Source organism: Microcaecilia unicolor, chromosome 2 (genome assembly GCF_901765095.1).
Source record: "Microcaecilia unicolor chromosome 2, aMicUni1.1, whole genome shotgun sequence".
NCBI lineage: Eukaryota > Metazoa > Chordata > Amphibia > Gymnophiona > Siphonopidae > Microcaecilia > Microcaecilia unicolor.
This window is the reverse complement of record NC_044032.1, coordinates 82,684,317-82,706,961: the sequence shown is the minus strand read 5'-3', so window position 1 is coordinate 82,706,961 and position 22,645 is coordinate 82,684,317. Positions and strand designations below refer to the sequence as shown.

General features: G+C 47.1%; 1 protein-coding gene across 4 annotated transcripts in view; it reads right to left on the bottom strand.

The window, feature by feature from the left end:
• The window catches only part of GHR (growth hormone receptor), a 518,379-nt gene that overhangs the window by 208,824 nt on the left and 286,910 nt on the right, over positions 1-22,645 (bottom strand). For 2 of the 4 annotated variants that reach the window (XM_030193089.1, XM_030193090.1), the window contains exon 3: positions 14,039-14,102. The exons of the other annotated variants lie outside the window; for them this stretch is intronic. The gene's annotated coding sequence lies outside the window, so the exon portion shown is untranslated. The remainder of the gene's footprint in view (positions 1-14,038; positions 14,103-22,645) is intronic. 4 annotated transcript variants of the gene reach the window in all.

The window sequence follows — 22,645 nt, the reverse complement described above, 5'->3', positions numbered from 1 at the left end:
ATTCAGAAACATTAAGTACATAAGTACATAAGTAGTGCCATACTGGGAAAGACCAAAGGTCCATCTAGCCCAGCATCCTGTCACCGACAGTGGCCAATCCAGGTCAAGGGCACCTGGCACGCTCCCCAAACGTAAAAACATTCCAGACAAGTTATACCTAAAAATGCGGAATTTTTCCAAGTCCATTTAATAGCAGTCTATGGACTTGTCCTTTAGGAATCTATCTAACCCCTTTTTAAACTCCGTCAAGCTAACCGCCCGTACCACGTTCTCCGGCAACGAATTCCAGAGTCTAATTACACGTTGGGTGAAGAAAAATTTTCTCCGATTCGTTTTAAATTTACCACACTGTAGCTTCAACTCATGCCCTCTAGTCCTAGTATTTTTGGATAGCGTGAACAGTCGCTTCACATCCACCCGATCCATTCCACTCATTATTTTATACACTTCTATCATATCTCCCCTCAGCCGTCTCTTCTCCAAGCTAAAAAGCCCTAGCCTTCTCAGCCTCTCTTCATAGGAAAGTCGTCCCATCCCCACTATCATTTTCGTCGCCCTTCGCTGTACCTTTTCCAATTCTACTATATCTTTTTTGAGATACGGAGACCAGTACTGAACACAATACTCCAGGTGCGGTCGCACCATGGAGCGATACAACTGCATTATAACATCCGCACACCTGGACTCCATACCCTTCCTAATAACACCCAACATTCTATTCACTTTCCTAGCCGCAGCAGCACACTGAGCAGAAGGTTTCAGCGTATCATCGACGACGACACCCAGATCCCTTTCTTGATCCGTAACTCCTAACGCGGAACCTTGCAAGACGTAGCTATAATTCGGGTTCCTCTTACCCACATGCATCACTTTGCACTTGTCAACATTGAACTTCATCTGCCACTTGCACGCCCAATCTCCCAGTCTCGCAAGGTCCTCCTGTAATCGTTCACATTCCTCCTGCGACTTGACGACCCTGAATAATTTTGTGTCATCGGCGAATTTAATTACCTCACTAGTTATTCCCATCTCTAGGTCATTTATAAATACATTAAAAAGCAACGGACCCAGCACAGACCCCTGCGGGACCCCACTAACTACCCTCCTCCACTGAGAATACTGGCCACGCAATCCTACTCTCTGCTTCCTATCTTTCAACCAGTTCTTAATCCATAATAATACCCTACCTCCGATTCCATGACTCTGCAATTTCTTCAGGAGTCTTTCGTGCGGCACTTTGTCAAACGCCTTCTGAAAATCCAGATATACAATATCAACCGGCTCCCCATTGTCCACATGTTTGCTTACCCCCTCAAAAAAATGCATTAAATTGGTGAGGCAAGACTTCCCTTCACTAAATCCGTGCTGACTTTGTCTCATCAGTCCATGTTTTTGTATATGCTCTGCAATTTTATTCTTAATAATAGCCTCCACCATCTTGCCCGGCACCGACGTCAGACTCACCGGTCTATAATTTCCCGGATCTCCTCTGGAACCCTTCTTAAAAATCGGAGTATCATTGGCTACCCTCCAGTCTTCCGGTACTACACTCGATTTTAGGGACAGATTGCATATTTCTAACAGTAGCTCCGCAAGTTCATTTTTTAGTTCTATTAATACTCTGGGATGAATACCATCAGGTCCCGGTGATTTACTACTCTTCAGCTTGCTGAACTGACCCATTACATCCTCCAAGGTTACAGAGAATTCGTTTAGTTTCTCCGACTCCCCCGCTTCAAATATTCTTTCCGGCACCGGTGTCCCCCCCAAATCCTCCTCGGTGAAGACCGAAGCAAAGAATTCATTTAATTTCTCCGCTACGGCTTTGTCCTCCCTGATCGCCCCTTTAACACCATTTTCGTCCAGCGGCCCAACCGACTCTTTGGCCGGTTTCCTGCTTTTAATGTATCTAAAAAAATTTTTACTATGTATTTTTGCTTCCAACGCTAATTTCTTCTCAAAGTCCTTTTTTGCCCTCCTTATCTCCGCTTTGCATTTGGCTTGGCATTCCTTATGATCTATCCTGTTACTTTCAGTTGGTTCTCTTCTCCACTTTCTGAAGGATTGTTTTTTGGCTCTAATGACTTCCTTTATCTTACTGTTTAGCCACGCCGGCTGACGTTTAGTCTTTTTTCCCTTTTTTCTAATACGTGGAATATATTTGTCCTGAACCTCCAGGATGGTGTTTTTTTTTTTTTATTTATTTATTTATTATTATTTCAATAAATCACAAGTAAATTTACTTGACAGAAAAAAAGCAGCTAAAGAATACCAATTTACAAAGAAATTTCCTCAGAAATAAAAATAAAGAAAAACATCTCCCTTTTTAGGTGCTTTAAAGTCCACAAATGGTGAGTCCAAGTTATCAATAACTGGAGATATAAGGAAAAGAAATTAAACATTTCAAATACACTATAGCCAAAAACAAGATTTCAGCGTTACAGGCTAGGTATAACTTCACCTATAGAGCTCTCTTAGATGTTAAGAAGGAACATAATTGGGAAGGGTCAAAATACACATATTTGACATTTTGATAATTAACCAAACATTTACATGGATATTTTAAATAAAACGTTGCTCCTAATTGGAGCGTCTCCTGTTTTAACTGCAAGAACTTTTGCCTGCGCTTCTGCGTGTCTCTTGACAAGTCAGGAAATATCCGAGTTTGTAATCCTCTAAAGGTTTTCTCTTTCTTTAGGAAAAATTTTTTTAATATCCATGACTTGTCTGAGGTCAACGCAACCGTGGCAAGCAAGGTTGAAGCAGTAGATTTTTCACAATCTGAACTTTCTATCAATGCAGAGACATCTATTGCCTGATTATTTGAATGTTGTTCATCTTTTTTGCCCGGGATATAAAAAACCTGGGAGATAGGGGGAAATTGATCTTCACCAATTTCTTTTTTTTATTTATTTATTTATTATTATTTCAATAAATCACAAGTAAATTTACTTGACAGAAAAAAAGCAGCTAAAGAATACCAATTTACAAAGAAATTTCCTCAGAAATAAAAATAAAGAAAAACATCTCCCTTTTTAGGTGCTTTAAAGTCCACAAATGGTGAGTCCAAGTTATCAATAACTGGAGATATAAGGAAAAGAAATTAAACATTTCAAATACACTATAGCCAAAAACAAGATTTCAGCGTTACAGGCTAGGTATAACTTCACCTATAGAGCTCTCTTAGATGTTAAGAAGGAACATAATTGGGAAGGGTCAAAATACACATATTTGACATTTTGATAATTAACCAAACATTTACATGGATATTTTAAATAAAACGTTGCTCCTAATTGGAGCGTCTCCTGTTTTAACTGCAAGAACTTTTGCCTGCGCTTCTGCGTGTCTCTTGACAAGTCAGGAAATATCCGAGTTTGTAATCCTCTAAAGGTTTTCTCTTTCTTTAGGAAAAATTTTTTTAATATCCATGACTTGTCTGAGGTCAACGCAACCGTGGCAAGCAAGGTTGAAGCAGTAGATTTTTCACAATCTGAACTTTCTATCAATGCAGAGACATCTATTGCCTGATTATTTGAATGTTGTTCATCTTTTTTGCCCGGGATATAAAAAACCTGGGAGATAGGGGGAAATTGATCTTCACCAATTTCAAGGATTTCTTTAAAGTAGTTTCTTAACATTTCCCTCGGAGAAACCAGAGGCTGCAAGGGAAAATTTATAAAACGCAAATTATTATTTTTAAGACTGTTTTCAAGAAACTCCGATTTTCTCCTTAGGTTTACTAGGTCTTTAACAGTTGTTGTTTGCACAGTTTGTATCTGTTGTATTTCTTTTTCAAAATTTTCAGTTTGTGAAGCCACAGAGTTAAGTTTAATTTCTACTTCTTTCAATTTCCCATCCAACAAGGCAATTTCTTCTGACATCTTTTTAGTCTGAGGGCATAAGCCTTACCAAGTTCCACAATTAGATGCCAAAGATTGTCTAAAGTTACTTCGGTAGGTTTTTTAAAAGGAAATATCTCTTCTGTCTCGATGTGTATCAGACTTACATTCCCCTTTGTTCCTACCGTCTCCTCAGCAGGTCTTCTTTCTGTGGGAGCAGTTAGGCTGGGAGTTAACAAACTTCCCAGACCTTCCGACGAGGATAGAATTGCCTCCTGTTCCCCTCCGCTACCTGACTCTCTGGTCTTCGCGGTCGAGTATGCACTCGTCGGAGAACTGCTTCCAATTGGTTGAGGAGGCGGGTCTCTGCCGTCCGGGCTCAGCGAAACTTCCAGCCCAGCGTTCACTCCACTTTCTCCAGCTAGTGGGTGAGCGAACGGGCCGCCCGTCGACGGCGAAACCATGCCTGTTGCTCTCTGTAAGAAGGGCTCAATCGAGCCTAGAGAAGGTAAGTTCCTCGGCTGCTGGGAGGCAGTCGCTGCAGCCCTTCCCCTCCTCTTCGGCATATCAACGATATTGTTCAGGTAAGAGAGAGACGAAAAACGCGTCCGTCTTATTCGGCGGCCATCTTGGACTCCGATCTTCACCAATTTCAAGGATTTCTTTAAAGTAGTTTCTTAACATTTCCCTCGGAGAAACCAGAGGCTGCAAGGGAAAATTTATAAAACGCAAATTATTATTTTTAAGACTGTTTTCAAGAAACTCCGATTTTCTCCTTAGGTTTACTAGGTCTTTAACAGTTGTTGTTTGCACAGTTTGTGTCTGTTGTATTTCTTTTTCAAAATTTTCAGTTTGTGAAGCCACAGAGTTAAGTTTAATTTCTACTTCTTTCAATTTCCCATCCAACAAGGCAATTTCTTCTGACATCTTTTTAGTCTGAGGGCATAAAGCCTTACCAAGTTCCACAATTAGATGCCAAAGATTGTCTAAAGTTACTTCGGTAGGTTTTTTAAAAGGAAATATCTCTTCTGTCTCGATGTGTATCAGACTTACATTCCCCTTTGTTCCTACCGTCTCCTCAGCAGGTCTTCTTTCTGTGGGAGCAGTTAGGCTGGGAGTTAACAAACTTCCCAGACCTTCCGACGAGGATAGAATTGCCTCCTGTTCCCCTCCGCTACCTGACTCTCTGGTCTTCGCGGTCGAGTATGCACTCGTCGGAGAACTGCTTCCAATTGGTTGAGGAGGCGGGTCTCTGCCGTCCGGGCTCAGCGAAACTTCCAGCCCAGCGTTCACTCCACTTTCTCCAGCTAGTGGGTGAGCGAACGGGCCGCCCGTCGACGGCGAAACCATGCCTGTTGCTCTCTGTAAGAAGGGCTCAATCGAGCCTAGAGAAGGTAAGTTCCTCGGCTGCTGGGAGGCAGTCGCTGCAGCCCTTCCCCTCCTCTTCGGCATATCAACGATATTGTTCAGGTAAGAGAGAGACGAAAAACGCGTCCGTCTTATTCGGCGGCCATCTTGGACTCTGTAACAGCGCAGGATGGTGTTTTTAAACAGCATCCACGCCTGATGCAAGTTTTTTACTCTGCGAGCTGCTCCTTTCAGTCTTTTTTTTCACCATTTTTCTCATTTTGTCGTAATCACCTTTTCTATAGTTAAACGCTAGCGTACTTGATTTCCTAGTTTCACTTCCTTCAATGCCAATATCAAAACCGATCATATTATGATCACTGTTATCAAGCGGCCCTCGTACCGTTACCCCCTGCACTAGATCATGAGCACCACTAAGGACTAAGTCTAGTATTTTTCCTTCTCTTGTCGGCTCCTGAACTAGCTGTTCCATGAAGCTGTCCTTGATTTCATCAAGAAATCTTATGTCCCTTGCGTGTACAAATGTTACATTAACCCAGTCTATATGCGGGTAATTGAAATCCCCCATTATTATTGTGTTGCCCAGTTTGTTTGCGTCCCTGATTTCCTTTAACATTTCCGCATCCGTCTGTTCGTCCTGGCCAGGCGGACGGTAGTACACTCCTATCACTATCCTTTTCCCCTTTGCACATGGAATTTCAATCCACAGTGATTCCAAGGAGTGTTTTGTTTCCTGCAGAATTTTCAATCTATTTGATTCAAGGCTCTCGTTAATATACAATGCTACCCCTCCACCAATCCGATTCACCCTATCACTACGATATAATTTGTACCCCGGTATGACAGTGTCCCACTGGTTATCCTCCTTCCACCAGGTCTCAGAGATGCCTATTATATCTAATTTTTCATTTAGTGCAATATATTCTAACTCCCCCATCTTATTTCTTAGGCTCCTGGCATTCGCATATAGACATTTCAAACTATGTTTGTTGTTCCTAAGTACATCATGCTTAGTACTTGACAGTATTAATTGGCAATCTTTTGTCTGATTTTTATTGTTATTTAAGGATACCCGATCTACTACAATCTCTTTTGCAACCTCACTATCAGGATACTCTATCTTCCCTGTTATGGTGATATCTTTGAAAGATACCTTATCCCGAACCATGCTCTTTTGAGCGACTGTCGGCCTTCCCCCCATTTCTAGTTTAAAAGCTGCTCTATCTCCTTCTTAAACGCCGATGCCAGCAGCCTGGTCCCACTCTGGTTAAGATGGAGCCCATCCTTTCGGAATAGGCTCCCCCTTCCCCAGAATGTTGCCCAGTTCCTAACAAATCTAAAGCCCTCCTCCCTGCACCATCGTCTCATCCACGCATTGAGACTCTGGAGCTCTGCCTGTCTCTTGGGCCCTGCGCGTGGCACAGGTAGCATTTCAGAAAATGCTACCTGGAGGATCTGGATTTCAGCTTTCTGCCTAAGAGCCTAAATTTTGCTACCAGAACCTCTCTCCCACATTTTCCTATGTCATTAGTACCCACATGTACCAAGACAGCCGTCTCCTCCCCAGCACTATATAAAATCCTATCTAGGTGACGCGTGAGGTCCGCCACCTTCGCACCAGGCAGGCAAGTCACCAGGCGATCCTCACGTCCACCAGCCACCCAGCTATCTATATGCCTAATGATCGAATCACCAAGTACAACAGCTGTCCTAACCTTTCCCTCCCGGGCAATATTTGGAGATATATCCTCGGTGCGAAAGGATAGTACATCCCCTGGTGGGCAGGTCCTGGCTACAGGAGTACTTCCTACTTCACCAGGGTGATGCTCTCCTTCTAGGAGACCTCCCTCCTCCAAGGTAGCACAGGGGCTACCTGACTGGAGGTGGGACTTCTCTACAACATCCCTGTAGGTCTCCTCTATGTACCTCTCTGTCTCCCTCAGCTCCATCAAGTCTGCTACTCTAGCCTCAAGAGAACGGACACGTTCTCTGAGAGCTAGGAGCTCTTTGCATCGGGCACACACATATGACACCTCACCAATTGGGAGATAATCATACATGTGACACTCAATGCAAAAGACTGGATAGCACCCCTCTCGCTGCTGGACTGCTGACTCCATCTTAGTGTTTTTTGAGTTTTTCCGTAATTTAAAACTTGCTAAAGTATTAAGGATATCAGCCTATCACTAACTTACAGTTCCTCCTTTAAACCCCAATCTTCAAGTTCCGAAAGCACAAGCAAAATTTGTTCACTTACCAGAGAAATATCCTCTTCTCCCAGAACTTATTAGAAGGAAAGCTGGGCACCTTGGTTGAGTAAAGTCTACACAGTAATTGCCAGGAAAAGCCATTACTGTTTTAACACAAAAAGAATCTCAAAAGTCAGGATTTCTCGAAAGTTAACATATACAGCCAATATAAAGTTTGAAACAGTCTTTTTCTTGCTAGCGAGCAGCACAGTCTAAAGAAACCTCGTGAGAATTCCAGCTTTGTTATTTATTCATGCATTTCTCCAGATTTTGAAACAATGAGCATATACATTTTTTTTTGTTTGAAACACTGGCATCCCAGTTCAAGGGTAGCTGTGAGTGAATGAAAGAATGCCTGTTCTATGCTGCCTAAAGCATCTCGTGTTTCATGAGAAACACCTCTTCAGTGTGAAAACAGAAGGTTATCAGCTAAGTGTCCATAAGGCTGTTGTGAAACAGGAATGACCTTTGAAATGTGCTGGGTGCAGCACTAATGTTACAATATCGCAGCAGGTGGCTGAACCGTGATGCAGATTATACAGGGCGTGATTCAATGTAGCTATTCTATATTACCTTTGCTTCCAGAAAAAAAAAAGCTATAAATCCTGCCAAAACCAGATAGACGGATTAGACTTGCAAAACATTAAAATGAACTAATTCTTCCTTTGCTATAGCACGTGTTGAGTACAGTGGACCTCATCTACCTGACATCACTGAATTGTTTTAATCCCCATTGTCCCCGATGGACAATGGATACATTTTGCCTTTTGGGGGCTCTAAACTCAGGGTGAAACCTACCCCTCTGCTCTGCAAAATTCCTCAGCTGCAAAAGGGCTGAAATATCTGGTAACATTCAGCATATAGGCTTTTTTTCACACCACAAAATAAGATTAGGGCAGACTATTTATTTATTTGTTACATTTGTATCCCACATTTTCCCACCTATTTGCAGGCTCAATGTGGCATACATAGTACCGTAGAGGCATTCGCCAGTCCGGTAAAGAAACAAATACAGGTGGTATTATGGTTAAGTAAGGAACATATGTTTCAGTTACAATGGGAATCAAGGAGAGGAACGATTATTTAGTGTCCAGTACAAGCTTTGGTTATGTTGTGTTGCAGAGTGCAGGCATTTATGTTGGGTCGGCGGGGTATGCCTTTTTGAACAGGTAGGTCTTTAATGATTTCCTGAAGTTTAGGTGGTCGTAGGTTGTCTTCACAACTTATGGCAGTGCGTTCCATAATTGTGTGCTTGTATAGGAGAAGCTGGATGCATAGGCTGCTTTGTATTTAATTTTTTTGCAGTTTGGATAGTGGAGGTTTAGGTATGTTTGAGATGATCTGGTTATGTTTCTGAGTGGTAGGTCTATAAGTTCTGTCATGTATCCTGGGACTTGGCCATAGATAATTTTGTGGACCAGGGTGCAGATTTTGAAAGTAATATGTTCTTTGATTGGCAGCCAATGCAGTTTTTCACGGAGAGGCTTGGCACTGACGAATTGCGATTTGCCAAATATTAGTCTGGCTGCTGTATTCCACATTGTATTGCCCAGATCTACTCCTGTATATCACTAACCTCACCAAATAGGGCCATAGTAACATAGTAAATGACGGCAGATAAAGACCTGTACGGTCCAACCAGTCTGCCCAACAAGATAAACTCATTTTACATGGATGTGATACTTTGTATGTATACCCAAGTTTGATTTGTCCTTGCCTTTCTCAGGGCACAGACCGTGGAAGTCTGCCCAGTACTGTTCTTGTACTAAGTTCTGAAGCTAACATCGAAGCCCCTTAAAATTTACACTCCAGCCCATCCCTATCCAGTCACCATGAAAACAGACACCAGATTCAATGCCACCAGACCAAGTCACAGGCCTAAAACACCTGGCACAGGCCAAAACACAGTTCCAATGAAAACAATATACTTATTTATTCAATATCACAATTCCTCATGTACAGCTACAAAACAACTTTTTAGGGTGGACAGTGTTCACAATGAGCTCCTTTTATTATCGACCAGATAGAAGAGATAAGAGTTTTCAGTTTTGGCACAGTATAAGTCAGCAGAAGAACAAAATATAAGAAAACCAATGGAATGCATTAGGGGCTTAGAGCCCATTCAGAGCCTCTTTTATAAAGCCGCCGTGACTGGCACACTGCAATATGATTTGATTATGCGATTTGCCAGTTAGAAATCAGAAACAAACTGTTTCTGGTTGTTTTGCCAATCGATTTTGCCTTATCAGGTAACTGTAAAAGACTTCCAGTTACATCATCTGAGTGATGACAGCATTACCTTGAAGCTCCAAGCATACAAAGGTCTCTGCCTCCACTCTCTAAAATATGTGCCGATTCCCTGATATCAAGGCTGACCACTGCTGTGGTTTAAACACTACTAGGCAAGCCCTAGAATAAGAGGGGGAGGGGGAGAGAGACGAGGGAGACAAGTGTCGAAAGGGCCTTCAGTATGTACACTCAGGCCCAGATGCATCAGCCAAACGTAAATAAAGCAAAAACGTAAAAGCTGTTACCGAATTTAAAAAACGAGCAATGCAGCAAAAAAACAAGTCGCACATGTTCGGTGCGGTATTTGAAAGTACAATGCATCAATCTGGTGGAATCCCCGTCGGTAATCAGCCCCTAAAGCATGCGCAGAGCAGCCAAGCGTTATGCTGGCTGCTCTGCGCATGCCACAAACGTCAAAAAACAAAACACAAACACGTGGATCGGGAGGGGGCAAAGGCTCTCGTCAGGAGCGTCCTGTATGGACGGCCTTGCCCCCCACCCCGCCCGTGGTCGCCGCTCCTGCTCCCTGCTTCCTTCCCCCAGCACGAGGCGGAGCTGTGTGGAGAAAGAGTTTAGAGACTGGAAGGGAGGGGGCCAGGGCTCCTAAAGCTTTGAGTTTTGTTTTGTGTTTTTATTTAATGCTGGGGGAGGAAGCGGGGAGCAGCATCGGCAACCATGGGTGGGCGGGGGGGGGGGGGCTAGGCCGTCCATAAAGGACGCTCCTGACGAGCGCCTCTGTCCCCTCCCGAACCTTTTTTTTCTTTTTATTTTTCACTTTTATAGTGATGCAGGGGGAGCGGGGAGCAGCAGCAACCTTGGGCGTCAATAAAAGACGCCCCTGACGCGCGTTTTCGCCCCCCTCGCTTTTAATTTTTTTGTTTTTTACATTAAAGTTTTTAGTCGGATAGCCCTAACGACAGGTACAGACCTGTTGTTAGCTTTCTGGCAGTTTTCCTGCGTTAGGGTAGTCGGAAAACTTTAATGCATCTCGTTTCAATGGGGTTTCTACACAATTTGCTCATCTGCATTCCATTTTCGTTTTCTGCTACCGTGGTCGGAAAATGGCCTTTAATGCATGCCACGGTTCAAAAATTCTTCGTTAAAGGGTTGTTAAAGGGTCATTAAAGTTTAGTGCATCTGGCTCTCAGAGCAGCTCCTTCTTAGGGCCAGATGCACTAAACTTAACGAGCCCTTAACGAGCAAGTAGTAAACCCTGGCATGCACTAAAGACTTTTTTCCGACGACGGTAGCAGCTAACGAAAATGGAATGCAGATGAGCAAATTGTGCAGAAACCCTATTGTAATGAGATGCACTAACCTTTCCGATTGCCTTAACGGTGGAAAACGCCGGAAAATCTAACGAGAGGTCTTACCTCTCGTTGGGGCTGTGCTGGATTGAAAAACTGCTATAAAAGTAACAACAAAAAAAATTGCTCCGCTTCAAAAAAGCCTTCCATTTTGGCCGTTTTCAAATCAGCTGATAGCGGAGAGTGCAGTTGAAAGCGTCCATCACAAAAAAAATGCGCTGTGATTGGCTCAGAGACTTCCAGGTCTCTCAGCTGAGTGAAGCACGGCCAAAAAGGATGTTTTTATTATTTGGCTGTGAATAATGGCCAAAATGGAAGGCTATTTTTGTGATGGATGCTTTCAACTGCACTCTCAGATATCAGCTTATTGAAAACCCCGGCCAAACTGGAAGGCTATTTTTGTGATGGACGCTTTCAACTGCACTCTCTGATATCAGCTGATCAGGTGAGTGTCGTCGTCTTCGGGCGGCACAGAGGCGTATTTGGCATGCGCAGAGCAGACAGCATAACGCTTTGCTGCTCTGCGCATGCTTGACCGACCGATTCTCCGACTGTTTTAAGAAGGAATACAGAATGCAAGTGAGCTACAACGAGTAGCTCATTTGCATTCCCTTTCCTTGATGCACAGCCATTCCCTACCGATTCGCTATGGAATTCGGTACGGAACGGCTCTAACGACGACTTTAGTGCATCTTGGCCTTAATGTCAAGAGCGCAACCAGAGGGCTCCCACTGGGACTTGAACCTGCCACCGCCAGGATTCCAGGCCACACCCCAAACCATTATGCCATGCCTCCAGAACATAAAGAGGTGACAGGGAATGTGTTACAGCCTGTCATAGCCAGTAATAGCAATTCAACTTAGGTTGGCCACTCCAGCACCTGACACAGATTTAAGGTATATAGAAGTTGCTACCAGGTTCCACAATGAGGGAAGCACATATGACTGAGTCTCCCTTTCCTTTCCATTCCCTTCTCCCAGCTCATGATTGGAGGGCATCTGTGAGTGAAGCCTTTCCTGAGCCAAGACATTTGGCCGGATATCCCCCTGCCAGGTCCTGGGAGCACCCTGGCCTCTCAGGTGGTGAGGAGATACCCAAGGAATCTGAGAGAGATGTGCAGGCACTGGCAACATTGTCTGCACATCTCTCTCAGCCAGATTCCTTGGGCATCTTCTCACCACCTGAGGGGCCGAGGTGTCCCCCAGGACCTGGCAGGGGAATATCTGGCTTAATATCTCAGCTCAGGAAAAGCCCCTCTCACAGATACCCTACAGCCAGAGCACTGCCAGTGTCTCTCTAGGGATTTGCGGGGAGGGTGGCCAGCTGAATTGACCAATGCCATTATGTAGCTAAAGTAACCTGGACATGAGAACACAAAGCAATTAACAAACAGCACTGTGGGTCACAATAAAGGGCTGACTGTCCACCTACATCACCACTGCACTCTGTAGCCATCTGTCCTCTGGGGGTTCACAATCTGTGCATAACCCTATACCAATGCTGCCAACAGATATCGGGTCTGTGGGGCAGTTGGGGTTAATGGGACTGGCTGGTACATTACATAAGCATCCCCTGTCCAGCTCCACGCTGGAGCCTGGAACCAAGTTACCATTACAGGTGTTCCTTGACAAAGATGATAGATAGTCATTTGCACTGCCACTTCCAGGAAGGGGCCAACAGTTACTGATGTTGGCCACATTTGGACCACTCTAAGCATTTCCATGTCTGTGCCTAAAAGCTTGCAGTAGGAGCCTAGCTCTATATACCCCCTTCACCCTGCAGACCCACACCCATTTGGCAGACTGCATACCGCTAATCAAGGTAAAAGTGTGTTATCTCACACTAGCCACCAGTATAATACCAACCAGCTGGTGTACCTAGGCAGTGCCCAGAATATAGTTTACTCTCTGCTCAGCATGCTGCCTTGCCTACAGTCCTTGACATGGCTGAGGGCTTAGGAAGATGCATAAACAGTAGATTCCTATCTACATATTTAAAACAATATATAAAATTACAGGTGAAGGAAGGGCAAAATCTATATACAAATATGGGGGATATATACATGAGGAGGGATAGGAACTGATATACACATGTCTGTCGTCTCGCAATAATGACCACTCAAGTACAAACCAGCAAGTGTGCTTTGTGGTCAGTAGGCCCAAGGGCAGGGGAATAGTATAGGGACCAGCCAAGAGCCACCTGCAAGGGACAAAGAGCAGGAACAGTTATTAGTGGACCCCCTCCTCCCCCCCCCCCCGGCCAGATTTACAAGATGCCCCTATAGAGGCTGAGAAGAGGAGGAGCCATTGCTGGGACATAGGGGACACTGAGGTCTTGTCTAGCACACTATCCCCCCAGCAGGCACATGATCCTCCCATTGGAACTCATGAGGCCCCCGAGGCAACTGCCACCACCGATGGCAGCTGTATTGAATCCAACAGCTGGACAGGGGCACCAAACTCAGGATGTACTGAACATGAGGGCCAGGACAGGGATTAAAATACAGGATGTTGGACGTTGTCAAGTTCAGTCCTGGGAAGGATGGCCACATGCCCGGTCTACCATACAGATAGAGATGTGGAGGACTGCCAAAAATAAAAAAGGAACCAGCTGAAGAGGGAAGTGAAGCACAGAGCTGAAGATAAGCTGTCTGGAGTGGAAACTGTGAACCTTAGCCCATGGTGCACAGACCCATTCCCAGGGACTCCATCCCCCTCAACTTCACAGGCAGGCAGCAACAAATAGGTGTGTCCATGGTAGGACAATCTGCACCTATTCCCCCAGTCTCATCATTTCAGCATTAAAACAAACATCAATTGCCTAAAACAGTGTGTTTCAAAGTCCACTGCTGACCGTGCAGGTGCTCTACCTTGTCCAGCAGCCAGGTCCTGCCAAAAGCAAGGAGTCCTTTGTTAGCAAGGCAGACCAGGTCTTGGGTCATCTCCCTACCAGAAGGGGAAGGGTAGGTTCTGGGGTCTCTGCTTACCTGGAGACAGTGGCAAATGGGGACTCCAACTAGCTCATGGCTCCCAGGGTTCAGCTACTTGATGCTGCAGAGACAGAATGGAGAGCAAATGAGTTAATTTCCCAGGTGTGGAAGATTCCAGGCAGATGAGAAGCCACTTCCTACTTAGCAACATTGAGGGTCAAAAATTGTGTCTAAATTGCTTGATTTAGATGTCAATCTCCCCAAAACATTTTCATGTGTGGGTCATAATATAAAAAAAAAGTTTATCATCAAAATGTCTAAGTGTCCGCAGTTAAACCATCTACATTGCCCTATAAAAACATACATCTGGTGATTTTCAAACCTCCACATCTCACATTTGCTATGGCATCCAAAAAGAATCCCGCTAGCAGGAAGGTCAACTTCGTGCTGAGATTGAGCTCCTAGTGAAGGAGATCATGGCACCATCTATTTGCTCCAAAGGGCCAAACAATCTGTGCTTATACCAAATAAGGAGAATGGGTAGCAGTAAGCCAGAGGCTTTTTAATGTGGTCTACCATGAAAATGAGATGTGGAAAACTGCAAAAGAACATGAAGGCAGCTGAATAGGCTGGAGACAACCTGCTGGATGTGGACACCGTGAACCTCACCCCTATTCAGCACAAGGTGCATAGGTTCCTTCCCAGGGAGAGTATCTATGGCCTAGTAACCCAGAACACCTCCACACAGGCTGGGAGTCAGGTAAGGTTTGGGGTAATAAAGACATGCTGGCTGCTCCCTTAATTTAACCCTCTCTCCATCAAGCTTGGACAGTGTTGGGAGGCTGATAGGAAACCCAACTGTATTAGAGGTTCTCCAGTAGGTGGGTGCAGGGGTTAAGAAGGCATACCAGACCACAGAATGAAAGGCTAGTTATCAGGGCCCATGTCCTAACAATTCTGCATACAGTAGTGGTTATTGCCTATGTATGGAAGCCCAGGTGGAGGGCCCCTATGTGGTATGTTTAGGTGTCTTCTTCCCCCCCCCCCTCTGCCCCCACCTCAAACCATCACCAACCAGTGGCTATTCCTATGGCCCTCTCCCTGTGTCCTATAGACCAATCCCACTATTCTTCCTCCTTCACCCACCTGCCTGTGTGGCTGTCTGACATCCTGGCTTCTGAGGTACAAAATGCACCATACCCCTTGGCTCCTGCAGTGTGGGATGTGGAGGCATACATCATGTGGTGGCATGACAGAGGCAGTCCTTATCACCTGTGATATATGGGTGGACATGGAGGAGTATGTTCAGGAAGACTGCAACAGACTGAGGGGGTTAGCTAGTGCAACATACATTTTTCTTCTACTTTTCATATGCAGGTCAGAACTCGTCGGAGTCTGAAGGAGAGGCTGGAATCAGCAGCTAGCACAGGTGCCTCAGCAGGAAGAGGGGGAGACAGTGGCAGCAGACAGGTCAAAGGAGGGTACCGTGGCAACAGAACAGCACCCTGAGGATACCATCCAGAAGCCGCTTGCAGGAGATGACGAGCAAGAACAATTACTGGTGGAACCTCCCCCATGTTGTGCCAAGTTGTACAGCATGCAACAGGCAATGAAGATCTTGGCAACCTTTTCTGGGCTGTAGAGGAGCTCCACTCCAGAACTGTTGAGACATCTGAATCTATTTTTGAGCTGGTCAAAGGCCCGTTTGATGATGGTGCAGGTGTTCTAAGGGAAAATTAGGTTCTTACCTTGGTAATTTTCTTTTCTTTAGTCATAGCAGATGAAGCCATTACGTATGGGTTATGTCCATCAACCAGCAGGGGAGATAGAGAGCACTCAAACCTTCACAGTGCCCTCTTGGCCAGCTAGCTCCACTGCCTCTTCAGTATTTGAAGCTTCCAAAGCAGTATGGCAAACCGCAATGGGAATCATAAGAGCTTTCCTCACAGCGAACGATGGCCCATCACAAGGGCATGAACTCATAAAGGAGGGAATGCACATCCTCCTGGAGGGAATAAACTCATCCTCCTTATTGTATAAGTGGAGGGGAACACACGTGCCTCCTGGAGGGAATCACACATCCTCCCAACACACTGGAGGGAATGAACTCATCCTCCTATTTATAGAACTGGAGGGGAACACACGCGCCTCCTGGAGAGAATCAACACATCCTCCAAAAAAAACATGCTGGAGGGAATGAACACATCCTCCTAAATTTAAACTGAACATGAATCCTGAAGATTGTTTTCCAACTTTCTCCCAAGGAAGGAACTTCAGGAAATTAGAACAGAACCTGAAAAAACAGATTCACAGCATACAGACAATCATACAGGGAGGGCTCATGGCTTCATCTGCTATGACTAAAGGAAAGAAAATTACCAAGGTAAGAACCTAATTTTCCCTTCCTTGTCATCAAGCAGATGAAGCCATTACGTATGGGATGTAACAAAGCAATCCCTAGATAGGGTGGGAACAAGCCACACCATGCGCTAGCACTTGTGCACCAAAACGCACATCCCTCCTGGCAGCCATATCCAGCCTGTAATGTCGGGCAAAGGAGAGCTTAGAAGCCCATGTTGCTGCACTGCATATCTCTTGAAGAGAGAGTGCTCCAGTTTCAGCCCAAGAGGAAGAAATCGCTCTAGTAGAATGTGCCTTAAAGGCTACAGGCGGAACCCTGCCGGCCAGCAGATAAGCTGAAGATAGTTTCTTTGAGCCAGCGGGCAATAGTGGCTTTAGACGCTGGAGACCCTCTGCGAGAACCGGATAGCAAAACAAACAGATGATCAGAAGTCCTGAAAGAGTTAGTAACTCGCAGATACTGCAGCAGAGTCCTGCGCACATCCAACAGGTGCAGCTGCCCAAAAGATTCTGGAAACTCTTCCTCTGAAAAAGAGGGCAAGAAAATAGGCTGGTTTAGGTGAAAGGCTGAAACCACCTTAGGCATAAAGGAAGGCACGGTCCGAACCGTGACTCCGGACTCTGAAAACTGCAGAAATGGGTCTCTACAGGACAGCGCCTGGAGCTCTGACACCCGTCTCGCCGAGGTAATGGCCACCAGAAAAACGGCCTTCAGTGTCAAATCTTTCTCCGATGCTCGCCGAAGCGGCTGAAAAGGAGATGCCTGCAGGGTCTTTAAAACTAGCCCCAGGTTCCAAGCTGGACAGGGTGCTCGCACTGGAGGTCGGAGCCAAAGCACCCCTCTAAGAAACCGTGCCACATCTGGGTGAGCAGCCAAAGACACGCCTTCTACCTTACCACGAAGGGAGGCCAACGCTGCCACCTGCACCCGCAGGGAATTATAGGCCAAGCCTTTTTGTACACCTTCCTGCAAAAAGTCCAGAATTGGCGAGACAGGAGCCCGCATTGGAGCAATGGCTCTGGAAGCACACCAAGACTCAAACAGGCACCAAATCCTGGCATAAGCCACGGAAGTGGACCGCTTGCGGGCTTACAGGAGAGTGGAAATAACTTTATTGGAATAATCTTTATCCCTCAATTGCACCCTCTCAATAGCCATGCCGTAAGACCAAAGCGGCCGGCGTCCTCCATGGCTACCGGTCCCTGAGTCAACAGGTTCGGTACCAGAGGTAACGGCAGAGGAGCCTCCAGGAGCATCTGTCGGAGGTCTGCATACCAAGGTCTCCTTGGCCAATCCGGGGCGATGAGGACCACTTCTCCTGGGTGCAGCCGAATCCGCAAGAGCAGGCGCCCTATCAAGGGCCATGGGGGAAACACATAAAGTAGACCCGGAGGCCAGGGTTGAGCCAAGGCATCCAACCCCGCCGAGCAAGGATCTCTCCGTCTGCTGAAGAAGCACAGGACTTTGGTATTGGCACTTGTCGCCATTAGATCCATCACGGGCTTGCCCCATTTGGCACAGATCTGCAGGAATACTTCGGCTGCCAGATTCCATTCTGCTGGATCGATCTGATGCCTGCTCAGATAATCGGCCTGCACATTGCTCTGACCTGCAATATGAGCTGCCGACAGACACTGAAGATGCAGCTCGGCCCAGTGGCAAATCAGTTCGGCCTGCGCGGCTAGTGCTCTGCACCTTGTTCCGCCTTGTCGATTTATATAGGCCACCGTTGTCGTGTTGTCCGACATCACTCTGACAGCCAATCCTTCCAGGGTCACTTGAAAGGCCAGAAGCGCCTGAAACACCGCTTTCAACTCTAGGCGGTTGATGGACCACTCCGACTCCTCGGGTGTCCATAGACCCTGGGCATGCTTCCCCTTGCAGTGTGTGCCCCAGCCCTTCAGGCTGGCATCTGTTACCACTAGGCACCAAACGGGGAGCGTCAGCGGCATTCCTCGCCGCAGCATGCTGTCCGAGAGCCACCACTCCATGCTGAGACGGGCCGCAGGGAGCCAAGTAAGTCTGCATTGGTAATCCTGAGAAATAGGAGACCATCTCCGGAGTAGGGAATACTGTAGAGGTCTCAGGTGCGCTCTCGCCCAGGGTACCACTTCCATCGTGGCTGTCATCGATCCCAGCAGCTGGACAATGTCCCAAGCTCGTGGGCGGGGCATCCTCAGGAGCAGACGGACCTGATTCTGAAGCTTGCACCGCCTTAGCTCGGGTAGGAACACATAGCCCGAGACTGTGTCGAACCTGGCCCCCAAAATCTCTAGAGATTGTGAAGGGGACAGGTGACTTTTGGCCATATTGACGACCCAGCCTAGAGATTGCAGTACTGAGACCACTCTGGCTGTAGCTTGTAAGCTCTCTGTTGCAGAGTCTGCTCTGATGAGCCAGTCGTCTAGGTACGGGTGAACCCTGATACCTTCTTGCCTGAGAAAAGCAGCTACTACCACCATTACCTTCGAAAAGGTTTGGGGAGCTGTGGCGAGGCCAAAAGGCAAGGCCCTGAACTGGAAATGTTTTCCCAACACCGCAAACCTCAGAAACTTCTGGTGCGGGGGCCAAATCGGTATGTGCAAGTAAGCTTCTTTCAGGTCTAGAGACGTGAGAAACTCTCCTGGCTGAACCGCCGCAATGACGGAGCGCAGGGATTCCATGTGGAAATGCCACACTCTCAGGGACTTGTTCACTTCTTTTAAGTCCAGAATAGGGAGAAAGGACCCACCTTTTCGCGGCACCACAAAGTAGATGGAGTATCGGCCGCAGCCTTGCTCGGCGGGAGGCACCGGGGTCACTGCCCCTAACTGAATCAGACCTTGTAAAGTCTCCTCCACCGCCGCCCGTTTGACGGCAGAACCGCATCGGGACTCCACAAGCACGTCTCTTACTGGGGCGTTGAATTCTATTCTGTATCCATCTCTGATCAGGTCCAGAACCCACTGATCTGAGGAAATCTTGGCCCACTCCTCGACAAAGAGGGAAAGCCATCCTCCGATGACAGGCATCGAGGAGAGGGCCGGCGCACCATAATTGAGAGGGTCGCCCCTGAACTCCTGGTCTTGAGCCACCGGCTGCGGAACGCTTGTCCGAGCGAAAGGAGTTCCTCTGCTGACCACGGGCATGTGAAGTGAACCCAGCAGAACGCCCCGGGCGGTACCTTCTAGCTTCACGGAAGCGAGGTCTGTACGAGGAGTGGACCGCCTGGCCCTTAGAGGAAGGCCTCTGCCTATCTTCGGGTAAGCGCTGGGGTTTTGGATCACCCAGGCCTTTCACAATTTTCTCCAACTCCTCACCAAATAGGAGAAGTCCTTGAAAAGGCAACTTCACCAACCTTTGCTTAGAGGCCATGTCCGCTGCCCAGTGTCGTAGCCACAGACGACGGCGAGCCGCCACTGCTACTGCCATTTGTTTAGCCGAAGCTCTGACAAGGTCATAAAGGGCATCAGCCAGAAAGGACAAGGCCACCTCCATCCGCGGAGCCACATCCAAGAAGGGCTCCGCTCCATCTCCGGGCTGAGCCACTGCCTGTTGCAGCCAAGCTAGGCAGGCTCTCACAGCATAACAGCTGCATGCAGACGCCCGAACAGTGAGACCTGCAATTTCAAAGGACCGTTTCAATGCTGTTTCCAGCCTACGGTCTTGAACATCCTTCAGGGCAACACCTCCTTCAACAGGGAGGGTAGTTCTCTTTGTCACCGCAGTGACTAGGGCATCCACTGTAGGCATTTGAAAATGAGCCATATGTCCCTCACGCAGAGGGTATAACTGCCCCATAGCCCTGGAAACTCTCAAAGGTCCCTCGGGGTCAGCCCACTGAGCCGAAACAAGCTCTAGGATGGAGTCATGCAAAGGGAAGGCCCGAGCAGCTTTCTTGGTACTAGCCATCCTGGGATTACCCGAGGAGGCCATGCCACTGTCAGGATCTTCAATCGAGAGGGCTTGCAGGGTATCTGAAATAAGCGCTGGCAGCTCATCACGGTGGAAAATCCTCACCGCGGAGGGATCATCCAGATCCTGTGGTAAATCCGCACCTGACTCTGGTTCCTCAGACCAAGAACGTCTGTCAGAGTTCTCCGAATCCTCACACCCCGACCACGGGGGGGGGGAAAAAGGTGCACCACAATCTGAAGGGGAATTAACCCTTCTGCGCTTATCTTTAGGCCAAGCATCCGGGAAAAAAGCCTCACTGGGCAGTCCCAGGCCAGAATCCATCGGGGGGGGGGGGGGGCAATCAGAGGAGCCTCAGGCGACCCTTGAGGAAGGGCTCTTTTCATCATGTATGCTTTATGCAGCAAAAGCACAAAATCCGGGGAGAAAATCTCACCCTGGGCACCCAAATCCTGTCCGGTGCTAGCCACTCCTGAAATAACCTCATCTCGAGGTGCCCCACCCGGCTCAGGTCTCTGTGTCCACGGAGGCCGTGCCATGCGGTGTAAGCAAAATGGCGCCTGCTGCCAGCTCAGAGCGGGAAGAAACATCGCTCGCCATGCTCGGGCCGGCTCCTACGCCAGTACAGCACGATTTACAGAGCCCTGCTGCTGATTTGCGCTTGCCACAAGTGGAACAGCGCTTTACATTGTCCGCAGCCATCGCCGAAAAACGGCGGTAAAATCCAAAATGGCGGTTTCGTGCCAAAATCGCCCCGATCGCGGGCCCACCCCGGAGGAGTTGGAAAACACTCTTACCTCAAAGGATCTAGTGTACAACTACGATCCTGCTGAAAATCAGGTCAAAAACCTCTGTTCCAGCGTCTCTGCGTTTAAAAACGCAACGCGACTTTTTTTTTTTTTTAAGCTGTGAGGAAAGCAGAGGTATTGAAGACTCCGGAGGCTCAGATGAGTGGGAAAGGCAGGGAAAGGGCGAACCTATATGCCTGCATCCACTGTTGGTGGGTAAGGACAGGGAAAGCAAGGCAATATGTCCACATCCACAGAGGTATGGGTAAGGCAGGGAAAGGGCTAACCTATGTGCCTTTAAAGTGAAGCTGCTATAGCCTCCAACACCCCGGTTAACAACTGGCAAGCCAGGAACCACCTCCCAGCAGATTTTTCTGGAGCTCGAACAAGCTGCATCCACCCTGCTAAGGGAGATAGAGAATACTGAAGAGGCAGTCGCAGCCCTGTGCCATGGCGGTTATCTATTTTCACATACTCCTCGCTCTGCTGGCCGTGGGGGCGGTGTTGGACTACTTCTCTCTCCCTCCTCCAGATTTCAACCCCTTCTTCCACCTCAATCTCACTGTTTTTCCTCCTTTGAAGTCCACTCTATCCGCCTTTTCTCTCCTCTGCCTCTTCGAATAGCGGTCATTTATCGTCCCCCTGATAAGTCCCTTTCATCCTTTCTCAGTGACTTTGATGCCTGGCTTGCCTTCTTCCATGATCCTTCCTCCCCCTCTCTCATCCTTGGTGACTTTAATATTCCTGCTAATGATCCTTCCAACTCTTATATTTCCAAGTTACTCGCTTTAACGTCGTCCTTTAATCTCCAACTATGCTCCACCTCCCCCACTCATCAAAATGGTCACTGTCTTGATCTCATCTTCTCCTCCAACTGTTCACCCTCTAGTTTCCTTGCCTCCGATCTTCCCCTCTCTGATCACCATCTTATAACTTTCACACTTAAATCTCCTCCCTCCCAGTCCCGTCCTATCCTATCTAATTTATCTAGGAATCTTCACGACATTGACCCTTCATCTCTATCCTCCCATGTTTCAAACCTCCTCTCTACTGTGGCACCATCCACGTCTGTCAACGAGGCTGTTTCTTCTTACAACAATACTCTATCCTCTGCCTTAGACACTCTTGCACCTTTGATGACCCGCCCTGTAAGGCGTACAAAACCCCAACCTTGGCTGACTTCTAATATCCGCTACCTACGTTCCTGTACCCGCTCCGCCGAACGCCTCTGGCGGAAATCTCGGGCCCTTGCTGATTTCTTACACTTTAAGTTCATGCTGACCTGCTTCCAATCTGCTCTTTTACGTGCCAAACAGGATTATTATATCCAACTGACCAACTCTCTTGGCTCTAATCCTCGACTTCTCTTCACCACATTGAACTCTCTCCTCAAGGTGCCCCCTCCCCCAACTCCCCCTTCATTATCTCCTCAGACCCTTGCTGAATTCTTTCACAACAAGGTTCAAAAGATAAACCTTGCTTTCTCTACCTCACCAGCTCTCCCTCCACTAGTCCGTTCCCCTCTCTCTCCTTCCCCTCATTCCCTTTCCTCCTTTCCTGAAGTTACTATTGAGGAAACTACACTTCTCCTTTCTTCCTCAAAATGTACCACCTGTTCCT